The sequence below is a fragment of the Camellia sinensis genome, chromosome 2 (genome assembly GCF_055761805.1).
Source record: "Camellia sinensis isolate YWXY chromosome 2, ASM5576180v1, whole genome shotgun sequence".
In the NCBI taxonomy this organism is placed as follows: Eukaryota; Viridiplantae; Streptophyta; class Magnoliopsida; order Ericales; family Theaceae; genus Camellia; species Camellia sinensis.
The window spans coordinates 188,579,618-188,598,064 of record NC_138962.1 but is presented as its reverse complement, the minus strand read 5'-3'; positions in this window follow the sequence as shown (position 1 = coordinate 188,598,064).

Sequence of the window (18,447 nt, the reverse complement as noted above, 5' to 3'; positions counted from 1 at the left end):
GGTTTCTATCTTCACACCTATTTGAGTTTGAGGGGGGGTTATACACAGTATCATGTTCAAGTCACCTCATGGCGCACTCCCTAAGTCGCCCCCTTGGTGCACCACCACACTCTGCTACAACGGTCCGACATGACCCCGTAAACTGTCCTGCTACATCGGTCCGACATGACCCCGTAAACTGTCTTCTACAACGGTCCGACATGACCCCGTAAACTGTCCTGCTACATCGGTCCGACATGACCCCGTAAACTGTCTTCTACAACGGTCCGACATGACCCCGTAAACTGTCCTTCTACATCGGTCCGACATGACCCCATAAACTGTCTTCTACATCGGTCTGACACGACCACACAGTGTCTGCTACAACGGTCCGACATGACCCCGTAAACTGTCTGCTTCAACGGTCCGACATGACCCCGTAAACTGTCTGCTACAACGGTCTGACACGACCATACCGTGTCTCCTATCCTGTTTTTATTTATCAGTTTACTTTCCTGTTTTGTTACTCTCTTCAAACTCAAGTTGGTTAGTTCCTATCCTCCTTGAGTTTGAGGGGGGCTGTTAGTGTGTTAGCTTAGTGTGTTAGCTTTATGTTAGTGGTTTATACTTTATGTATAGTGCAATGTTAGTGCTTTAGATTTTCATCATTACAATTTGTAAATCGTCTCCTATATAAGGAGCCCCTAACCATATGAATACATACAATCTATTCTACCTCTCTATACATTATTCAAACAACGTAAGTGAAACCTTCACCAATTCATTTTAAGAGAAATAATAGAACTTGGTCCAACATACGTGATTTGTTCCTATGAGATGGTCTAAGAAATATATGCATCCAATATTTTTTACAAATAAATTTCGGGTTGTGTTTAGACTTATGGTTTAAAATAAAAAGAATTGAGTAATAATCATACAAACAGATAGTTTAGATAGATTTTAAGCTTGAATTTGAAAAATTTTAGATGGATTTTAAGATTGAATTTGAAAATTTTACCTTGAAGGATTATGATAATTTAAAATAACAAATGATTATTTAAAATTCTTCATGCTATTGTAAAATAATTATTTTCCTGTTCTATTCTATCTTTGCCTTTAGTTTTTCAATCTATATAATAATAGAGGAAGCCATGGATGGGCCACCAATCTTTACAAGAATAATGTTAGAATGATGATGTATTATTTAATTTTGGGTACAAGTTAGTTTTTAGAGTAAATAAAAATAAATAAATAATTTGGAATATGAAGAAGCAAAATAAAAAATTGAGGGACAAAATGAGAAATATCAAATGTATAATTTAACCATTTATTGATATGTTAACTTTAGCTTTTGCTTTTTATTCTTTCCTTTTTCTTTTTTCCTTCTTTTTTTCCTTTACACTTTCGCTTTAGCTTTAGCTTTAGCTTTAACTTTTGCTTTTTTGTTTCTTTTTCTGCTTTTTTGTTTCTTTTTCTTTTTTTTTTTTTTTCTTTTTTCAATTTAACTTTAGCTTTTGCTTCTTTTTTTCCTTTCGTATTTTTTTTTTTATTTTCCTTTTTTCATTCATGTTTCAAGTTTTTGTTGCTCTGACACCATTCTCAACTTACATCATAAAAAAACATACAAACAATTTCACAAAAGTGGGTAACATAAATAGAAAAATGTCACAATTTTTCTTATTACAGAAAGTCAAATTCAAATAATGAAATGTCATAATTTAACTATTAATAATTTTAGAGCACACATAAATTTACTATCTGTAACTCTACTACAAGATCGTATAACATATCACAGATATTTCTAACTTTTGTCACGAAAAATATAAGATGTGTACCCTTTGGGAGATGCAAGTTGTGGACTTCTCCCATTTTTATCACTATTCTTTTTCTGAAAAAAAAAAAAAAAGGAGGATTCATCACAGACTATCCCATTTTCTTAAGAGAAAATTACATATTAGTGGAAAGTTTACAAAATATGTACATATTAATGAAAAAAATTATAAATTTAATTATTAATGTTTATATAATTTTTCATTGATTTAAAATGGGCAATGCACCAATAAATTCCAAATTTGAAATTGTTGCACCATTTAGTCCTATCTTTTATTTTATAGACTGAAAAGTTCCGTTTGACTGTTAATTACATAGAAACCCCATTTAATTAACACGTGGCTTGTATTTGGTAGGGGAAAATGTGAGTTTTTGGTGATGTTGTAGTTACAAAAATACCTAAAAGCGTACTATGGCTTTTTTTTTTTGATTTCCCATCATTCCGAACAAAATGATCAAGGTGTAATAGAAATTTCTGGTTTCCATGTCAATGTTAGTGATTGGGATCATCATCCTATGTGACTGAATCTTCACATTTGGCAATATGGAGCCTCTAATATTCAATACCAGTATAACATTGTACCCAACCACAAAAACCCTAGAAAAATAAAAACACCCTTTTCAGCAGTAACTTTGTAGAGGCTATTCGGCATGACAACTGAGGGTTCTTGACTGTGGATCGCCAGTGAGCACACAACATCGGCGATCTAACACCATCAGTGATTCGACGTCGGCGTGGGTGGTGTTGTGCGATGGTAGTAGGTATGTTGATCGTTGATGTTGATTTGAATATTTATGGGCTAGAATAGTAAGAGGTTGGTGTTGGAGAACATTGATTACGTGGGTTTGAAATTCGTATTGTGGAGATTTGAATTGTTTTAATTGTGGATGATGCTATTTATTGCCAATAACGAATATAATAGTTGTATGTGTTTTTGATGGACAAAATGCTGTGATGCTGTGTTTACTGTTTGCATAAATTGTAATGTTAATGTGTTTTTGTGATGTGGCAACACTAGGTGTTGGGGAAAAATGGGTTTCAGGTTAATGTTACATTTTGTGATGGTCGAGTAATAATGTGTGCATGTTGTTGGTTTGGTTTTGTGCGATATTTTTGTTAAGTATGGGTGTGGGTACTGTGTTTTTGGTGTTGGTGGATGTTAGGTGCATTGTTTGATTGCATTTTGAATTAAGGACATGGTGTGGACGTTATCTGTTACCCAAAAGACAACGAAAGAGGGGGGTGAATTAAGTTTTTACAATTAAAAATTAATAATACCCTAATAAAAATTATGACTAGCACAATAAATAAATATAGTTAATGAAATAAAAATACTTAAAATAAGTATTCTAACAATTATGTCAGTTAATGATTTTAGCACAGTGAAAATGTGAAATATAGCTACAACAATTTAAATAAAATAAAGAGATAAGGGAGAGAGAGGCAAACAAATTTATAGTTGTTCGGCTTTAACTCGACCTATGTCCACTCCTCAAGCTTCACTTGAGATTTTTCACTATGCTCTAGCTTCACGGGGGTGCTAGCAACCTCTTTACAAATGGAGCAATCCCCCACGGATTTTACACAGACTTTCTAAGTCAGAAACACTGAGTGTACTACACTCTTACAAAGTTAAAAAAAAAAATGTTTTTGCTTTCACAGAAAGCTACAAGAATTATCTCTCAAAGATAGATATAAAAATGAAGCTTTGGTTTTTTTGTAAACCTCACACAAGAAAGATGGGCTTAAAGCTATAAGGCTCAGTGTATAATTTCTGAGAGAGGATATAAACAAAAATTGAAGAATACTTCTAGAGAATTTTTCAGAGAGTAGATGTGAGTGATTATAGATCAAAGAATATTTTCAGGTTTTTTTTGTTTGTTAACTTGTTTACATTAGAGGCTTTGGTATATATAATGAAAATTATAGCCGTTGTATTCATTTGAATTTATAGCCGTTTATAGCCGTTGTAGCCATTTGAATTTATAGCCGTTTATAGTCGTTGTACTTCCATCATTACCAATTTGAATATCTTCCACTCCATCATTACAAATTTGAATATCTTCCACTTGAACCTTTTGAACATTTTGGCCTTTTGAACCTTTATAACCGTTGTAATTCCATCATTACTAATTTGAATATCTTTCCCTCCATCATTACAAATTTGAATATCTTTCACTTGTATCTTTTGAACCTTTTGAACTGCTGTTGTGCTGAACTGTTTGAACCTCTGTTTTGTGCTGTTTGAACTCCTGATTGAATCAAATATTAAATACATTCTAACAACATTTAGGATAAAAGTTTAGGTGAGAAATAATGGGACAAAATAAATTTTGATTCTATATTTCTCTTTCAAATAAATTAAAACATAAGTAAATAAATCATCAAAATAAATTTTGGATTTAAAATATAATTAAATAAATCATCAAAATAAATTTTGGATTCTATTTTTCTTTTTCAAATAAATTAACATATAATTAAATAAATCATCAAAATAAATTTTGGATTCTATTTTTCTCTTTCAAATAAATTAAAACATAATTAAATAAATCATCAAAATAAATAAGCCTAACAATCTCCCCCTTTTTTATGATAGCACACAATGATGTTTTGATTTGATTTGAGAGTAAGAAAGGCTCCCCCTCAAGTCATGCTCCCTGAATTTATTTCTAAATACATAGATTAGCACATGTATAATAAATAAGCTTTAATTAGAATAAATCATCAAAATAAAAAGTCTAACAATCTCCCCTTTTTTGATGATGGTACACAATGATGTTTTGATTTGATTTGATTGGGAGTAAGAAGGCTCCCCCTCAAGTCATACTCTCTGAATTCATTTCTAAATACATAGGTTAGCACATGTATAATAAATAAGCTTTAATTAGAGACATGATATGAGACTAAGATATCAAACTATAAATACATAACATCAAATTAGTTTGAAAATAATACCATAATACATAACATCATATATTTTTTTCCCCTGTGACATTATCAAAAGGAAATCATAAGTCAGAATCTGGAGGATGAGGACGAGGAAAATGATACTGATAAATGGCATCTATACAATTCAAAACATATATATATATATATATATATGATTCGCGCACCTCTCTCGTTTCCATCGAAAATCGCGCCGGACACGCGTCCTCGCTTTTGCGGCATTGGCCGACAAAAGCAGGCCTCGATTTGGACACGCCTCGGCTCCCTCTCCCTCTTTGTCTTCTTCTCTTTTGCTTTCTTCTTAAGCACACACTCTTCCATTTTCTTCTTCACCATTCTCTTCTATCTATTCTTCACCACTCTCTTCTGTTTCTGCGCAACTCATTTCTTTTACACCTCTTACCTCTAAACCATGGCTTCCTTATCCCGTTCCCTCACTCTGTTTCCGGACCTAAATGATCCTGTAAGCACTACTAGGCCGAGTGCCCCGGCTCCTACTCTTCTTGTCATTCCTCTTCCTAACCTTCCTATGATGTCGATTGAGCAAATCATGGCAGCTCAATCAGACATTGAAGCCATTCATTTCACACTGACGTCCTCTATGGAGACGGTGACGGCAGTCACAAAATTGGCTCACCGATTGCAGAACAGGACGAATGAGCTCCATCAGGTCAACGCCCAACTCTCTCTACTTCAGCGCATGTACAAGGATGCGCAAGCAGAAATAGGTGCACTGAAGGCCGAAAATAAAGAACTTAAACGGAAGACCACCTCCATGGCCCGATTTGGAGCAACGTCGTTCTTGGCCTTTGATAGTCAGCGGGGAGTCGTCGCTCTCGACGAAAACACAGGGGCAGGGGCGTCAAGAGTCGCCCAGGGTGATAAAAAGAAGAAGAAAACGATGGAAGAGGCGAGTAAGTAAGATCGGTGCATGGCCGGGAAAAAAAAATAAAGGGTTTGTTTTTTTTTTTTTAATGTTTATTTTGATCAACGTGTGGCCGTAAAGAAAAAGAATGATGTTTTTTTTTATTATTTTGTTTATGTAAAAAATTTTATTTTAATTTGTTTTTTGTTTTTCTGTTTAAGTACTGAAAATGAAATTAAAAAGCAAAAAAAAAAAATTAAGCTCAAACAAAAAATAATAATAAAAAAAAATAAAAATAAAAGAAATTAAGCCTAATAGCAAAATAAAATATATAAAATAAATTAAAATAAAATAATACTAGCAGAAATTAAACTTAATGGGACGTTGGTGTTGCTTGAATTGTAATGCAAAAAAATATCATGAGGGTTTTAAAAAAATCAATGTATGCAAAGTTAATTTTACCTCAAGATGCAGAACCTAAAAAAAAATTACACAGTTGAGAATAGCAAACTGTTAAGGAGAATAAATGTATGAAGGACTTGAGAGCATTCAACTGATATAAATATTTCCATATCAATGTAGCAATACACATATCATTTTAACAAAAATTCAAGTTTCACAATCATAACAAAACTTTTTAAGTGGAAATCGACATTCCAAGCTCGCCACGAATAAAATTGAAGCGATCCTCGCTTAGGGGTTTTGTGAAAATATCTGCCAATTGCTTGTCGATGTTTATAAATTCAAGTACAATATCCCCTTTTTAAACATGATCTCTTAATAAATGATGTCGAATTTCAATATGTTTTGTTCGTGAGTGTTGAACCAGATTTTTGCTTAAATTGATGGCATTAGTATTATCACATTTAATAGGGATATGATCATAATGCAAACCAAAGTCCTCCAATTGTTGTTTCATCCAAAGTATTTGGACACAACAACTTCTGGAAGCTATATATTCAGCTTCGGCCGTTGATAAAGTAATAGAATTTTGCTTTTTGCTAAACCAAGATACTAATGAGTTACTAAGAAAGTGACAAGCGTCACTGGTGCTTTTTCTATCAAGCTTGCATCCGGCAAAGTCAACATCCGAGTAACTAATTAAATCAAATGCAACATCTCTAGAATAAAACAGTCCCAAATTTTTAGTGCCAATAAGATATCTAAAAATTCTTTTAACAGCACTGAGATGTGATTCCTTAAGATTTGATTGATATCTAGTACACATACAAACACTAAACATAATATCGGGTCTACTTGCAGTTAAATAAAGAAGTGAGCCGATCATACCTCGATATTTTGTTTGATCAATGGACTTACCTTTTTCATCCTTGTCTAGCTTAATGGATGTGCTCATAGGTGTTCCAACTATTTTTGAGTCATACATACCAAACTTTTTGAATAGTTCTTTTGTGTACTTAGCTTGGTTGATAAAAATTTCTTCCTTACATTGTTTGATTTGAAGCCCAAGAATATAATTTTGCTCCCCCATCATGCTCATCTCAGACTCACCTTGCATACACTTAGCAAATTCCTTACACAAGGTTTCATTAGTAGCACCAAATATAATGTCATCCATATATATTTGCACAATAAGTAAATCATCATTTTCAGTTTTAACAAAAAGTGTTGTGTCAATCGTTCCTCTAGAAAAATTATTTTCAATCAAAAATTTATTTAATCGTTCATACCATGTATGAGGTGCTTGTTTCAAACCATATAAAGCTTTTGATAGTTTAAAAACATGATTTGGAAAAGCATGATCTTCAAAACTTGGGGATTGTTTAACATAAACTTCATCATTTATAAAACCATTAAGAAAGACACTTTTTACATCCATTTGATAAAGTTTGAAATCTCTAAAACATGCAAATGCAAGTAACATGCGAATGGCTTCTAATCTAGCAACCGGAGCAAAGGTTTCATCGAAATCAATACATTCTTCTTAATTGTATCCGTGTGCAACAAGTCTGGCGTTGTTTCTTATAATTGTGCCGAATTCATCAAACTTGTTTTGAAAGATTCATTTGGTACCGATAATGGTATGATCTTTAGGTTTTGGCACAAGTTCCCACACTTTGTTTCTCTCAAATTGGTTAAGCTCTTCGTGCATAGCTATCATCCAATGTTCATCGAATTCGACTTCTTGAAAGTTTTTAGGCTCAATCTGTGTGAGAAAAGCCAAGTTAGTACAAATGTTTCTAAGTGAAGAGCAAGTTTCAATACCTTTTATAGGGCCATCTAGGATTAAATCTTTAGGGTGATTATGAACAAACTTTCATTCTCTTGGCAAATCATCATTGTTTTCTCCTTCTTCTTGAGGTGGAAGAATTGGTTGTTCAATCTCTTTGTTCAACTTATATGGTTGGTTCTCTTCTTCGTAGATACTTGAATCTTTCACATTTGGTTCCAAATCTATATTATTACTAACAATTTGCTTTTGAGCAAAGATATTAGTTTCATCAAATGCCACATGTATAGATTCTTCCACAACAAGAGTTCTTTTATTAAAAACGCGATAAGCTTTACTAGTTAAGGAATAGCCAAGAAAAATTGCTTCATCAGATTTTGAATCAAATTTACCTAAGTTATCCTTATCATTATTATACACAAAACATTTACAACAAAAAACATACAAGTAACTAATGTTGGGCTTTCTATCATGCCAAAGTTCATAAGGAGTCTTTTTTAGAATAGGTCTAATTAATGCACGATTTAAAATATAGCATGCGGTATGAACGGCTTTGGCCCAAAAATATTTAGGAAGATTATTTTCGCAAAGCATTGTTCTACTCATCTCTTCTAAAGTTCTATTCTTCCTTTCTACTACACCATTTTGTTGAGGGGTTCTAGGTGCTGAAAAATTATGTCCAATACTATACTCATCACAAAACAATTCAAATTTCTCATTTTCAAGTTCTCTACCATGGTCGGTTAGAATATTAGTAATAAGAAAACCTTTTTCATTTTGAATTCTATGACAGAGTTTTGTGAAAGAAGAAAAGGTTTCATCTTTGTGTGCTAAAAACATAACCCATGTAAATTTTGAATAATCATCAACAATAACAAGACAATAACGTTTACCACCTAGACTAGATGTCCTTGAGGGGACCAAATAAATCCATATGCAATAGTTATAAAGGTCTAGTTGTGGAAATATGAAATTTTGATTTAAATAATGTTTTAGTTTGTTTTCCTTGTTGACAAGCACTATAAAGATGATCTTTTTCAAATTTAATTTTTGGAAGTCCAATGACCAAATCCTTTCTCAAAAGTTTAGCAATTAAATCCATATGAACATGACCAAGTCCTCTATGCCATAACCAACTATTTTCATTATTAACATATAAACATTTAACATCACTAGCATAGAGATCATTAAGATGAAAAACATAAACATTATCATGGCGATTACCAATGAATAAAGCTTTATGATCATTTGTGCTTTATGATCATTTGTGCTTTCAATTGTGCAATGTGATTTATCAAAAATAACTTGATTACCTTTATCACATAATTGATTAATACTAAGTAGGTTATGCTTAAGTCCATCAACAAGTAAAACATTTTCAATAGAAGGGTTAAGAGAAATATCGATGCTACCAATACCAATGATTTTTCCTTTCTTATTGTCTCCAAAAGTAATAAATCCTTCATCTTTCGATGATAATTTAGTAAAGAATGATTTATCTCCGGTCATGTGTCTGGAACATCCACTATCAAGGTACCACTTTCCTTCTTTAGCTTTGGACTTAAAGCAAACCTACAAGATGACAATCAAGTGTTGGTTTTTGGTATCCATAGTTTCTTGGGTCCTTCTTGGTTAATTTTGTTAGATCCCTTAATAATCCAAATCTTTTTAATTCCCATGTTCATATTCTTTTTAAATGGACAATAAGATATATAATGGCCTTTCTTTTTACAATAATGACAACTAATATGAGGGTGTGTCATGAGAGGTGCCTTTTCAAAAATTATATTGAGATTCTTTTGTTTCTTAATAGGATCATATCCAATACTCGCTTTATCAAAAACACATCTTTGATTTCCAAGAAGTATATTGAGATTATCTCTACCTTTTACAAAATTTTCAAATGTTTTTGTTAAATCATCAACATTGTTTTTTAAAGTAATTTTCTCATTAGAGATAATATCAAAATCATTTTTCAAAATAATTTTTTCTTTCTTTAATTCTTCTACATTAATAGATAAAGATGCAACAGATTTCTTTAACACATTATTTTTGGCACAAACATTTCTAAATTCATTTGATAGTTCATGGAATGCACTTTCAAGTTCTTCATAAAGAGTAGTTACCTCATTTTGAGTAGAGTCTTCATCTTCAAGGGCCATGAGACATAAGTTAGCTACTTCATTTTCAATTTCATCACTTGAGCTTTCATCTTCACTTTCTCCCCAAGCTGCTACCATGGCCTTTTTGTTTCTTTTGCAGTCTTTTCCATGATTCTTTAATTTTGGACAATCCATCTTCATATGTCTAGGATTTTTGCCCTCATAGAAAATAATAAGCTCTTTTTTGTTATCTTTGTTGTACTCTTTCTTGAAAGGTCTTCTTCCTCCATAATTGTTTTTCTTGAAGTGCTTTTTGAGATTTCTACTAAACATGGCATAGCTTTCATCCTCACTGGAGTTTTCATGTTCTTCTTCATTTGATGAGGCTTTGGATGCAATTCCACTTTTCTTTTTGTTTTCAACACCCTCATGTCCTTTCATGGTGATCTCATGAGTCATAAGGGAACCCATAAGCTCATCCAATCCAAGTGTGGAGAGATCTTTGGCTTCTATAATGTCGGTGACCTTTGTTTCCCAATTTTTTGGTAAACACCTAAGAATTTTTCTTACCAACTCACTGTTAGTATAAGTTTTGCTAAGAGATTTCAAAGAGTTTATAATTTCAATAAATCTAGTAAACATGCTTGAAATAAATTCATCAGAGTTCATTTTATACAATTCATAACTATGAACAAGCCTTTCAATACGAGATTCCTTTACTTGGTTTGTACCTTCATACGTTACCTCAAGTTTGTCTCAAATTTCTTTTACCGAATCACAACTTAAAATTCTATTATACTCCTTAGAGTCTAATCCACAAACAAGGGTGAGTTTGGCTTTAGCATTGGCTTGCAATAATTTATGATCTCTCTCATCACATTCATCTTCAGTTTTAGGTACACTAACATTGTCAACTAATTTGGTAGGAATTTTTGGACCTTTGGTGACAATAATCCACATGGCATAATCAGTGGCTTGTAGGCATAGAGTCATCTTATCCTTCCAATGATTATAGTTGTTTCCGTCAAACAGTGGTGGCCTATTTGTAGCTTGTCCTTCAACTAAGGTTGCCATGGATCGAAATTCCTAGATGGTTAGATATAAAACAAGAGTCTAGGCTCTGATACCAATTGTTACCCAAAAGACAACCTAAGAGGGGGGTGAATTAGGTTTTTACAATTAAAAATTAATAATACCCTAATAAAAATTATGACTAACACAATAGATAAATATAGTTAATGAAATAAAAATAATTAAAATAAGTGTTCTAACAACTATGTCAGTTAATGATTTTAGCATAGTGAAAATGTGAAATGTAGCTACAACAATTTAAATAAAATAAAGAGATAAGGGAGAGAGAGGCAAACAAATTTATAGTGGTTCGGTTTCAACTCGGCCTATGTCCACTGTTCAAGCTTCACTTGAGATTTTCCACTATGCTCTAGCTTCACGGGGGGTGCTAGCAACCTCTTTACAAATGGAGCAATCCTCCACAGATTTTACACGGACTTTCTAAGTCAAGAACACTGAGTGTACTACACTCTTACAAGGTTGAAAAAAAATGTGTTTTTGCTTTCACAGAAAGCTACAAAAATTATCTCTCAAAGATGGATATAAAAATGAAGCTTTAGTTTTTCTGTAAACCTCACACAAGAAAGATAGGCTTAAAGCTATAAGGCTCAGTGTATAATTTCTTAGAGAGGATGTAAATAAAAATTGAAGAATACTTCTCAGAAAATTTTTCAGAGAGTAGATGTGAGTGATTATAGATCAAAGAATATTTTCAGGTTTTTTGTTTGTTAACTTGTTTACATTAGAGGCTTTGGTATATATAATGAAAATTATAGCCGTTGTATTCATTTGAATTTATAACTGTTTATAGCCGTTGTAGCCATTTAAATTTATTGCTGTTTATACCCGTTGTACTTTCATCATTACCAATTTGAATATCTTCCACTATATCATTACAAATTTGAATATCTTTCACTTGAACATTTTGGCCTTTTGAACCTTTATAGCCGTTGTAACTCCATCATTACTAATTTGAATATCTTTCCCTCCATCATTACAAATTTGAAAATCTTCCACTTGAATCTTTTGAACCTTTTGAACTGCAGCTGTGCTAAGCTATTTGAATCTCTGTTTTGTGCTGTTTGAACTCCTGATTTAATCAAATATTAAATACATTTTAACAACATTTAGGATAAACGTTTAGGTGAGAAATAATGAGACAAAATAAATTTTGATTCTATTTTTCTCTTTCAAATAAATTAAAACATAATTAAATAAATCATCAAAATAAATTTTGGATTCTATTTTTCTTTTTCAAATAAATTAAAATATAATTAAATAAATCATCAAGATAAATTTTGGATTCTATTTTTCTCTTTCAAATAAATTAAAACATAATTAAATAAATCATCAAAATAAATAAGTCTAACATTGTCGATGGGCAGTCGCAGTGTAGTTGTGTTGTTGGTGTGGGGGAGTGATTGTGCAGGGTATAGGCATAGGTGTTGTGGTGGGGGGATTGTGGCAGGGTTTGTGTTTGTAGTTTTATTGGTGGTGGGTGTGTGACGTTAATATATGTAATTGGTAATGTAGAAAACATGGGTGGCAAAGCACTACACCAGTTTTGTGAAGCCAATGGTGGCGTCTGACAATGTGAAGAAGTCGGATTTTGATGGTCCGCTTATTGCAGTCATGGACTGCCCACAACAAAGCCCCGATACGTAAGTGGTGACTTTTTTCATTGTTCCATGTTGCATTATTCCACAAATATACTGGATTTGTTCATTTCTTTTTGTGGTTACGTTGCAGATCGGACTATGCTATTTTTGTGTGTTTCATCATAAGACAGTATATCTACGGAGCTGAGGTTGACAGTACGATGGTTGGGATGACTCCATGTGCTCTACGTGCAGCAATAGTAAAGATGCTCTTGAACAACCTAATAAGAGGACTACGTGCCAAAACAACTTGATGTCGCTGGCCCTTGCCCTCAAATTTGAAATAGTAGATTTTTTTGACTTGGGGTAAATATTTTTTATTATTATTTATTAGTTGATGGTTGGACATCCGTTACGTTAGTGGTATATCATAGTTGTGTTTCGACTGAATTGGACACATTTTTGGGTTCTCAGTACCATAGCATTTCATAAGGTGGACGCTATTAGTTATATTTGTCAGATGCCAGTTTAGTTGTTTTTTTTTTAGGACATTATGATTTGCGAATAAATGAGACATTATTTTCGTGCAAATGTGTGCATGAACATGAATCCGCCGTTAGTGTGTGTACATTGTAATTGTTTAGCAGTTTAACATGACATGTAGTACATTGTACATTGTCAATCTCTTGGGGGTAATTCCAAGTGGCGTAATGATCATAGACAAAAGTGTCACTAGGGACAATATGAGGTCACTACCGTAAGACATACGACAATCGTTGAGGTACAGTGTAGGCGCAAATGTTGCAACATTACGAAGTCCGTAATGTGTTGGCCTATTACGATCATACAACCAACCGTTCTTTGCAACATTGACCTATCCCCCATAGCAACTTCAAGCATGGTGGCCAACATGTATGGGTAAATTTGTCGTTGTCGTTCGGTTATGTGCTAATATTAAGACGCCAGGTGGATATGTACTGTGATGTTGTATTTGTTGATAATGTGAGGACAAAAAAAAAACATGACATCTACGTACACTAGTGTGGGTCTAAAAATGGATTGGTATAGGTGCTGAAACGGTCATAGCTGATGTTGTATGTCTGTGAGAACAAAATCATATTTATTAAACTGAAATGAACTCCGTAACATCATTGAGAAAAAATCATAGCACAGCAAATGGTGATGACTTTGAACCATCCAACAGAACATATTGGTGTGCGATGCTGGTGTTCCAAAATCAAGACAAATCGAATCCACATTAGGAACAAAACATCTATTACGGAAACATCAAAACTCCAAAAAAAGAATCACATATAATTCTCTCTCCTTCAAAAAATAGTAATGTTAAACCATACCTTATCAACAACCCACCAAAACTCTTTTTGAAATCAGTACTAAGGGCAAACAAGTAAACTATAGTCAATAATTCAAACACATCCAACATACCAAAATATAAAAAGGACTAATTGGTCTAACAAAAAACACTCAAGACTAAATGGGCAACATTTTCCAATTTGGGATTTATGAGTAATTTTTCCATTTAAAATTTGTTTTGAAAAATTACACTGATGTGTAGTTTCCCCTTTTATTATTTCTTATATCCTCTTATATTTTGATTTTCTCCTTTTACTCCCTATCTCCTCCCTAATTTTTCAAGTTGGTAAGGCAAACACAAATGCTGCTTCAATCTTCCATTCCATCAAAGTATTAATAGGGTGATCCCAAACATATTGGATTTTTCTCTCTCTATAATGGGAGTTTCTTTCTCTACAATGGGAGTTGTTGCTTAGGGCTTTTTCATGGTTAATCTTGGGTAATTCATACTGTAAATCCACGTTTCGAATCTTTCTCTCTCTCTCTCTCTCTCTCTCTCTCTCTCTGTGTGTGTTTTTTTTCTCTTTCTCCCACTCATCCTCCCAGTCTTCTTCTAGTCTTACCTCAATGGCATCTTCTTTCTAAAATCCCATGATTGAATCAAACGGTATTTTCCTGGAGGAAGGCAGTGGGGAGACAAATGATACATCCAATTTGTGCCTAATCTGGAAAATCTTGGCCCCCAAAATGAAGTAATAAAACTTGAGGTTAAAAATAATGCAAGATAATAATGTGGTTTTGAGTTCAATCAAACGTTAATTGAACCCTTGAGTCTTGAGTTGTTTCATACTCATTTGTTAAACAGGAAAGCAACCCAAGAGGGGGGTGAATTGGGTAATTAAAAATTTGATCCAAAAATAAGGTTCAAACGATCTTATGTAATTAAACGCAACAGATAATCAAAAGATTAACAGAAAGTAAAGAGAATAGGAAAGAAGAACTTAAAACAGAGATTTATAGTGGTTCGGCTCACCGGTCTACATCCACTCCTCAAGAATTCTCCTTGAGAATTTCTTCACTATGAATCGATGCACCACCAAGCTCTTCCAACTTGTGGTTTTTTTATAAAAGGACTTACTTCAATCTAATGAGGAACTCACCCAACAAAATGCCTTACTTTACAAATGTTTCACTCAAAAACTAAGAAACTAGAAGAAGAGGTTCAACTGTCCTCTTTAACTATTACAATCTCTCAAAAGATGGATTCTGAAAGTGTAAGCTCACAAGTAAGTTTTGGACATACTTAGATCTGAAAATGGGAGAACACAAGTGGAATCTCAGAGATTTAAAAAGATGCTCGGTATGCTTAGTATAGTTGCAGTCGAATATCTTCTATATACAGATCTGGAAAACAATCCCGATTTATAGCCTCCATCCGACTTATCTCTTAAAGAAGAGAAAACACACCCACATGGGTTTACTATCCGTTGGAGCCGGGTAAGAAAAAGGTTTCTAGCTGTTGTAAATGGAGCATGGCTGGTACAGGCTGTTATCTGACCATTAGAGATGGAGCTTCCTCAAAGGAAGTGATTCCCATGCTTGGGAGATAAAACAATAGTGAAGGGATATAATGTTGTCTCTATGCTTTTCCTTTTTCTGATCTTGGGAGTGGAGTGAGTGGAGAATGTTTCCTCCATTAAGTCAGAGAATATTGTCCCAAAGTTCTTTTTGATTAGAACAAGATATGTTTGATGATGATGTCACAAAAACCCTCTTTAAGTTAGAAGATGGCGGCTAGGTTTTGTTCAACCCAGACATAAAGGTGTCGACCCTTGCAAATTGGGTGTCGACCCTTTGCTCTGATTTTTCTTTCCTGAGTTGATTTACAAGTGTTCCTGGTGTCGACCCTTGCGGCTGAAGTGTATACTACTTTTGGTGTTGACCCTTGCTGCTATTGGTGTCGACCCTTACAACTGGAGTGTATACTGCTTTTTGGTGTCGACCCTTGCTGCTGTTGGTGTCAACCCTTGCATCTGGAACACTTAGTTATTTTTCCAGCTTTTCCCTAGTGTCGACCCTTGCTTTTTCAGGTGTCAACCCTCTATTCTGGAACACTTAACACTCTTGAGGATTATTCTAGTGACGACCCTTGGTCCTGTGTTAGACAAAGATAGATTTTTTGCAACCAAGAGCTAATGCTTATATTTTTGATAACCCATAAAGTTATTGAAACATAATCTTTTAGAGTCTCAAAACAATTAGAATCATGAAGTACAAATATTAATTTTAAACTTTAAATAATCAGAAGAATAAAATATTCGTCATAAATCAAAATCAATAGAAATTCAAGTATGAGTAACCTTGGGGCTAAAAATCTCCCATTTTTTTATGATGACAAATATTTAAAGTTTTCAAACTATATGTTTCAAAAGGAGTTTTTGAGAAGGAAGGTTTTGAAAAGAATCGAAAACTCCCCCTATCAATAGGGCTTCATGACCGAAGCAAAGTGAGTGAGAAATGTATATATATAGATAATAAGATAGCTTGACATAGAACAAGCTCCCCCTGTCAGTGTGCACTGAATCATTCAATTGTAAAATTAATTTTTGTTTATTTTTATTGAATGAAATCACAAGCGTTGAATGAGATCACAAGCTCTTTTAAAAAAAAAATTCATAAGTTTCCTACGAGCGTGTGTATAAAAGACATAATGAGTTATTACTTCACATCGGCATGTTTCATGTTAAAAAGATTCATATAGCTTTGTAGAATAACCAAAACAACACCAAACATAATCTTTCCAACTGGTGTTACCAAAAGAGGTTTGTAATCAAGACATGTACAACCATCTAAGACATGTATAACCATCTATTTCAACTAGTTACTATCCTTGAGAGAGATATAAACTGTACAACATAAATATATATCCAACCAACAACCAAAAAGGATAAAACTAAGCACTATAGTTTGAATGACACCAAAAATATGGACACAAAAAGAATTTTGACCATTTGAGATTGAGATTCTTCTCCCCCTTTATCATCAACAAAAAGAGGGGCTCAGCTTTAGCGAAAAGGGGGAGGAGGGCGAGGCTAATGTAGGGCAGCTTCATGCCATCCTTGGGCAAACCACAGCATAAATTTGTGGATTTGCTCACCCAAATCGACTTCCCAGCCCTGGTGAAAAATTTGCCAAAATTCTTCGTTGGAGGCTTTGATCCCGTAGACAGCTATTACCATGCTCTCAACACTTTCTTTAGCAGCGGCAATAACTTGTTCTTGCTGCAGCTTCATGCGGTCAATGTCTTGTTGAATGGCAGTCTGCTGAGCGACAAGTTGTAGAACCAAGGTGCTCAATTCATCGATCTTTTCTTCCATGGCAGAGGATGAGGAGACAGGGGCAGTGTGAGAAGAGGAAGGGATGTTAGAGGCAGGAAGGGAGGTGGACCCTAGGTTTAGATTATTAAGCCTAGAATTGATTGAAGAAATCCCATCAAAGAGGGGACCCTGAACCAAGTAATCAAGATGTTCAATTTTAAGAGATAGAGAGGAGAGATTAGAAGAAGATGGTGGAGAAGAGAGATCAGGAGAGGAGAAGTGACGAGTGGAGGAACTGGGAAGGAAGGAACCAGGGGTAGAGCAACTAGGGGAAAAGAGACTAGGTTTCTCGGTTTTGGTCCAGATTCGATTGATAAGAGAGTATCCTATATTACGTAGAGTTTCAGCCCCATACCGAGAAGGATCTCGAGGGATTTTTTCTTCCCCCTTGAGGTCAATGTTAAAATACTTAAAGAGTTTTGTGAAAATCATTCCAAAGGGAAGGACCTAATTATTTTGTTTGTGAGCTTGAATAATGCAGTGAGTTACCAGAAAGCCAAAATCAATGAGGTAACCAGTGGCTAGAGCCCAAATGAGAAACGTATGACTGTAAGTGATGGCACCAAAATGGCCAGAACGGGGAATAATGTTGTGTGTGATAATGTGATGGAGTAGTCTTAGTTCGAAGGAAAGGTCTTTCCCAGAGACAGTGGCATTACCATGTAAATCGGGGTTATTTGTGATGAATCGAAGACCGATAAGGTGAGAGTAATTAAGTAAGTTAAGGGCACAAACAGTTGGTGTGACCCTTTCACTGTCATTGGAAATTTTTAAAATGGAGTTTATGACAGTGAGATTTAAAGTAAAAGACACACCCTTGACAAAACAGTCGAGGGTATGAGAAAACGATTGAGTATCATAAGAAAGATTTGCAAAAAAATTCCCTGATCAGTGTGGGGTAAATGACACAGTCAAGTTTTAACAAGAAGGACCATTTTTGGTTGTCAAACCAAGTTTTTATGGGGATGGAATGTTTCTCAAAGAATGCAAGATCAATGGTTCTGCCATAAATTACCTTTGGTCGATTGAAGTCCTTGTTGAAGGAGGATCGAGCTTCATTGTTCTTGAAGCGTTGGACAGAAGAAGAGGTAGCAGCAGCGACTGAGGAGGTGGAGGAACCAGGACACTTTCTGGTTTGAATTGGAGGAGGACCTTGAGATTCCATGATGAGAA